The following is a 7,180-nucleotide window of genomic DNA, read 5'->3' on the forward strand; positions in this document are numbered from 1 at the left end:
AGTTAAAGGACGAGAATGTGGAACAAGATCTGATTGACTATACGTGTGAGTGACATCCCTGTTATATAATTAATAAGCCTGTGCCTATAAAGACATACCCCCATTACTGTGAAGGAATATTGTGAAAGGAAGTATTAATAGTATTCTATCTTTCCCCCCACGCTGTGGAACAAGATCTGATTGACTATACGTGTGAGTGACAGCTCTGTTATATAATTAATAAGCCTGTGCCTATAAAGACATACCCCCACTACTGCGAAGGAATATTGTGAAAGGAAGTATTAATAGTATTCTCTCCTCCCCCCCACGCTACCCATAAAATCTTGCTTACCGCTCGCTCTCACTATCTCAAGTAAGTGCAAATCAAGGATAAGATCAATTACCAAAGTATTTTGGCTAGTGGGAACCACATAAATTTCACGGCTAATACCTGCCGCCTTCCAGTATTACCATAACTTTCTCCTAGCCGTCCCAAGTCACTCCCCGCACCTCCCCTATCTCCTAGTGAGTCTCAACTAGGGGTGGGCGATACCAGCAAAAAATGGTAATCATGATTACTGATTACTTTTATGAAAGTAATCGATTACCATTTCGATTACTATCAATATATAATTACAGTATAATCATTATAATGTGATGGTTTGAGTGTAGTCAGTTACAAAGTGCACACTGCAGATAGTTTCGTGGTACCTGGTAGTTTGTGTGTGTTCTTACCTAATTGTATCTTTACAGGAATAAGTCAAGCTCTTACAGTCCCGTGTCTTAAACCATATTTATCGTACATGTCCTTAAATTTGTGAATTGTTTTGGCACACACTATTTCATTCGGTAGTGCATTCCATTGATCAATTGCTCTGTTTGGGAAACTGAATTTCCTTACGTCTTTATTACCTCTCTTCTTATGCAGTTTTTTGCAGTTTCCTCTTGCTGATGCTTCTCCATATGTTAAGTAACCATTTATGTCTATTTTCTCCTTTCCTGATATGCACTTATATAGCATTATCATGTCACCTCTTTTCCTTCTCTTCTGTAGTGTTGGTAGATTTAGTTTATTTAGTCTTTCTTCGTAGCTTAGGTCCCTTAAGCTTGGTATCCATCTTGTAGCGGCCCTTTGAACTTTTTCAATCTTGTCTATATGCTTTTTGAAATGAGGACTCTAGACTACTGATGTATATTCCAGGGTTGATCTAGTGTGTGTGTGTGTGTATGTGTGTGGACTTTTGGAGACTATAATTTTTATTCTTTCCAAAACTATAAATATAGAAAACAAGCGACATACCAAGAAGTCTTCATCCCCGGGGATCAGTTGGCTATCATTGTTTTGTTTACGAGTCAGCTGTGCGTTCCACGGGAGACAATCTCTTCTTGTGTACTGTTCTTATGCATGTCTATAAAATCCGCTTCAAAAAGAAATCTTACAAAACTGTAATGTAACATGAATAATAAGCTTAATATTAAGGAAAATCATATGGGTCATCTTAAAGTTTCTGATGTCTAATCCCCAAAACGAAGATAGGTTATTTGGAAGTCGTCACTTTATTGGTATTTCCGCCAAATATCATGCTTACAAAATGAAATACCAGTGATCAATATTAATGTTCTAAAAAAAAAATACATACCTAGGAGTTGGCAGCTAAATCGTCTATCTATGCCACTGAGACGAGGGATTCATTTACAACTTGCTGTACAAAAATGCCTCCAATTTTTCGAGTCGGGAAGGTCTGCAAGTGCATTGCCAAACGTAAGATGTTTAACAAACCATAACCTGGTATGTTAATGGCTGGAAGTATGACAAAAATCCACCAAATGTACTCAATAAAATAATCGATTACTGGAAAAATAATCGATTACAATATTTTTGTGGCGAGTAATCGAAGTAATTTTCATTCATTCATTCATTGCCAGACGCCATGTATCCCAAACGGGGTGGTCAAGGGCTTAGAGTTAATTGTTTTACAGGGAGGGGCACTAATCCTCCACCAACCCCACTTGACACGTAGGGAGAACGTTATGCCAACAGCATCTGGTGTTCCCAGGCGGTCACCCATCCAAGTACTAACCAGACCCAACGTTGCTTAACTTCGCTGATCGAACGGGAAGCGGTGTACTCAACGTGGTATTATTACAAATAATCGATTATGGCCACCCCTAGTCTCAACCCCCCCCCCTGCGCCCCCGCGCGCTCGCCTATATTTACTGCACTCCTGATACACTAGGATTGTTGTGTTGTCATTAGTATCAGAGAAGCAAGTATCCTGCGAGATACACATATCCTAGATAAGGTTTTATATTGCTATATATTGTGCTGTAATATATGCTGATTTGTCCTGTGTCTGACTGTGGTAATATAAGTGTAAAGGTTGTTGCCTAGAGTTTTTGTGTCCTGCCTCTCTTTATTGCACTAGCTCCGGTCTCGAAAGAGGACCCCGCTCCACGTTAGGTGAAATAGGAATGAGAAGCCGAGCCTAATTTCACCTAGCATTACACCAGTATTCCACAATTACTACACCAGTTGTACTGAAAATAGTTGTGATACTACCGAACTCTGTAATTACCAGCATTCCACAATTAAAGCACTGGTATGGGAAGAAGTTGTGATTAATGTTATAGAACAATGTATTTTCCAGTTCACCATAATTTACTGCGCCAGTTGTGTGGAAAAATATGTGATATGAGTGCACGTCCACACGTGTGCTCAGACAAGTGTTGGCAACATGTAAGCAACACAGTAACGAACAAGCTGCAAACATGTTGGGATCAACAGCGTCCAGATCATGTTGGCAACATCACGATGAAGTCTCAGATGCCTGGTATGGACGCACTTATCCCATCGCCTCTGCTGCCAGTGTTCGAAGCTGCACTGAAAAATGTTTGAATACATCTGGCCAAATACTGCTGCAAACATGTTTCCGAACATGTTGCCTGCCGTGTTGCCAACATTTGTTCGAGAGCACATGTGGACGCGTATTATGGAACAATGTCCTTAGCAGCGTTCCACAATTTACAGGACCATTTGTATGGAAAAAGCTGTGATATTAAAAAACACTGAATTTGACAATTTCTATAATCTTTAACATTGCATGAAAAATAAATTATATATGTATATATATATATATATATATATATATATATATATATATATATATATATATATATATATATATATATATATATATATATATATATATATATATATATATATTAACAATGATGTGTTGAATGAAATCTGTGACTCACAGTGAGGACTGCCTGTAGTAAAAACATTCACCAAATCAAAGAGGACTGCCTGCAATAAAACCATACACCGAATCAATGCTGCAAAACTCCAAACTTCACGATATTGTTGTTGTGGTCCCAGGCTCATTTGATCGTGAGCCGGGTGAACTTCAGACACAGTATTCACTTCTACGGTGGTACACTACCCTCCTTTAGTCGATCGAGATTTGACTGACATTTAAATAACCGAACAATGGTTATGTCGGTGGTCGGTGCCATCGTCTGAAGTCATCCCACCACAGCAATAATTACCACAAGAGAATAATGACAATACTCACTACCCGAAGATCCACACATCCACACACCAAAACATCCGGATGATGAGAGTCATAATTATATCAAATTATCTGGAAATTAAAATGGTAGCATAGGTAGCCATTACAATAATGGAAGAAATTAAACATTTAAATCAGTCTTAATATTCCAGTGTGTCTGAATGAGATATAATTGTCCACCCATACGAATGAATTTATGGTATATAACGACTGGTTTTCCATGGAATTAATATATACATACATACATATATATATATATATATATATATATATATATATATATATATATATATATATATATATATATATACACACACACACACACACAGAGCGAGAGATGGATAAATAGAAAAATAAGTGGAGAGACAGACTGACAGACAGACAGACACAGAGGTGTGTGTGTGTGTGTGTGTGTGTGTGTGTGTGTGTGTATGTGTGTGTGCGCTTTCAAGTGGTGGACAGGAAGTCAGCTATATCCGCTCGATAATGCCATTTTTTTTCTTTGTCGTATAACGCCAGGTATATGACAGCAACAAAAGCTTATCTTCTTGTTACTGAAGAAGACTTTGAAATATCTGTACACTGCACTCAAACCATTAAACCTACAACGTACATTTTTACAATGTTCACCTCATGCCACACCCCACCACAATTCCAGCCCATTCCATTCAATTTCTTGTCCTCACACCCATTTTTCACATCGTATGACACTTTTATTCTAGGGCATTTTGAAATAAACCTTCAATTCACTGAAATCACAATCCTAAAATATACATTTTCACAATGCATGTTTCTCTGTGTCAGTCGCACCGCTCACCAAATTTCCATGGCTTCCTACCCATTCTTTTGTTCCCTCGTTTATTTCTTTACCCTCACTTCCATTGTGTTTATTTTGTCTGCCTCCAGTCATCTGTGCTAAGAAATATCACTATTAGTGAAAGCATTTTAATCAAACTCCGTTATCCCTTTGTGTGTGATGATTTCATCTTTAGCCGTCCCAGCCCTGGAGGGGCTCAGGGACGGGTATTGTTTTCACTCGGTTTCGCTCTCTGTATTATTGTTCTTTTTTGTATAACTGTTAACAATTTTACTCGAAAACTACAGGTGCGATGTTGACTAAATTTACAGGGATTATGGGCTATCATCTTCTGATCACCTGATTAAATTTTGGGCCAAAATCGGCCAAGCTCAGGCTGTAGGCCCCCGAAACTTAAAAAAAAAAAAAAAAAAAAAATCACCATAATTCCTTTCAAATTCGTCTCATCGACATGAAACCAAAAGCTAAAGGTGACTCATTACATCAGGGAGGTCAAACCCCAGTTAGCTGTGGGGGGGTTAGTGTCAGGTGGGCCGGGCCTAAAATTTCAAATGAGCATAAAATCGTCAATGGACACAAAATCGTTGGCCATGTGGGAGGCTGAAGAACGAGAGACAGACTTAGAGAGTATGTAAATGAGATGGAGGGGGAAACCAAGGATAAGATATGGGTTGGAGTGGAGAGACATATGAGTGGGAGGGAATAGAGAGATAGTTATATTGGAGATCGATGGTGGGATGGCGCTGAGAGATAAATGATAGAGAGATGGGGTGTATGAGTAGGTGGAAGGGGAGCCAAATGGCAGAAAAACTAATTCTCCCCAGGACACCCGGGCGCGATCTCTCTACGCCCCCACGACGCCGGGACCTGTCACAGAGGTTCCTGGAGCTATTCGGCCCCAGTCCCGAGGGCCACACGCCGGAGCCAAGTCCGGAAGCCACGGGGAGTCCAGGACACGAGAGGACACCCTTGCAATTCGTCCCGTGCCCTGTCGGCACGCGCCGCATTGACGGTGCCCCTAGCCCAGCAGGATCACCGATGACATGTTCCTGCCTATCTCCCTGATGAATACGTGTGATATTGTAATATGAGTGATTTAGGTTAAGTGTGATTCTCCCCTAGTGTAAGTACTATGCAGTGATTTTATATAGTGAATATCGGGGTAAATCAGATCACAGCGAGAAGTTAAAGGACGAGAATGTGGAACAAGATCTGATTGACTATACGTGTGAGTGACATCCCTGTTATATAATTAATAAGCCTGTGCCTATAAAGACATACCCCCATTACTGTGAAGGAATATTGTGAAAGGAAGTATTAATAGTATTCTATCTTTCCCCCACGCTGTGGAACAAGATCTGATTGACTATACGTGTGAGTGACAGCTCTGTTATATAATTAATAAGCCTGTGCCTATAAAGACATACCCCCACTACTGCGAAGGAATATTGTGAAAGGAAGTATTAATAGTATTCTCTCCTCCCCCCCACGCTACCCATAAAATCTTGCTTACCGCTCGCTCTCACTATCTCAAGTAAGTGCAAATCAAGGATAAGATCAATTACCAAAGTATTTTGGCTAGTGGGAACCACATAAATTTCACGGCTAATACCTGCCGCCTTCCAGTATTACCATAACTTTCTCCTAGCCGTCCCAAGTCACTCCCCGCACCTCCCTATCTCCTAGTGAGTCTCAACTAGGGGTGGGCGATACCAGCAAAAAATGGTAATCATGATTACTGATTACTTTTATGAAAGTAATCGATTACCTTTTCGATTACTATCAATATATAATTACAGTATAATCATTATAATGTGATGGTTTGAGTGTAGTCAGTTACAAAGTGCACACTGCAGATAGTTTCGTGGTACCTGGTAGTTTGTGTGTGTTCTTACCTAATTGTATCTTTACAGGAATAAGTCAAGCTCTTACAGTCCCGTGTCTTAAACCATATTTATCGTACATGTCCTTAAATTTGTGAATTGTTTTGGCACACACTATTTCATTCGGTAGTGCATTCCATTGATCAATTGCTCTGTTTGGGAAACTGAATTTCCTTACGTCTTTATTACCTCTCTTCTTATGCAGTTTTTTGCAGTTTCCTCTTGCTGATGCTTCTCCATATGTTAAGTAATCATTTATGTCTATTTTCTCCTTTCCTGATATGCACTTATATAGCATTATCATGTCACCTCTTTTCCTTCTCTTCTGTAGTGTTGGTAGATTTAGTTTATTTAGTCTTTCTTCGTAGCTTAGGTCCCTTAAGCTTGGTATCCATCTTGTAGCGGCCCTTTGAACTTTTTCAATCTTGTCTATATGCTTTTTGAAATGAGGACTCTAGACTACTGATGTATATTCCAGGGTTGATCTAGTGTGTGTGTGTGTGTGTATGTGTGTGGACTTTTGGAGACTATAATTTTTATTCTTTCCAAAACTATAAATATAGAAAACAAGCGACATACCAAGAAGTCTTCATCCCCGGGGATCAGTTGGCTATCATTGTTTTGTTTACGAGTCAGCTGTGCGTTCCACGGGAGACAATCTCTTCTTGTGTACTGTTCTTATGCATGTCTATAAAATCCGCTTCAAAAAGAAATCTTACAAAACTGTAATGTAACATGAATAATAAGCTTAATATTAAGGAAAATCATATGGGTCATCTTAAAGTTTCTGATGTCTAATCCCCAAAACGAAGATAGGTTATTTGGAAGTCGTCACTTTATTGGTATTTCCGCCAAATATCATGCTTACAAAATGAAATACCAGTGATCAATATTAATGTTCTAAAAAAAAATACATACCTAGGAGTTGG

At 39.2% G+C, this 7,180-nt stretch overlaps 1 pseudogene; it reads right to left on the bottom strand.

Annotated features, from left to right (window-relative positions):
* Positions 1-2,011: 2,011 nt before the first annotated feature.
* On the bottom strand, positions 2,012-2,130 carry LOC145418354 (5S ribosomal RNA; annotated as a pseudogene).
* Between the last annotated feature and the right edge of the window lie 5,050 nt (positions 2,131-7,180).

The sequence above is a fragment of the Coenobita brevimanus genome, chromosome 113 (genome assembly GCF_032717465.1).
Source record: "Coenobita brevimanus isolate Jiangsu-jjx chromosome 113, ASM3271746v2, whole genome shotgun sequence".
In the NCBI taxonomy this organism is placed as follows: domain Eukaryota; kingdom Metazoa; phylum Arthropoda; class Malacostraca; order Decapoda; family Coenobitidae; genus Coenobita; species Coenobita brevimanus.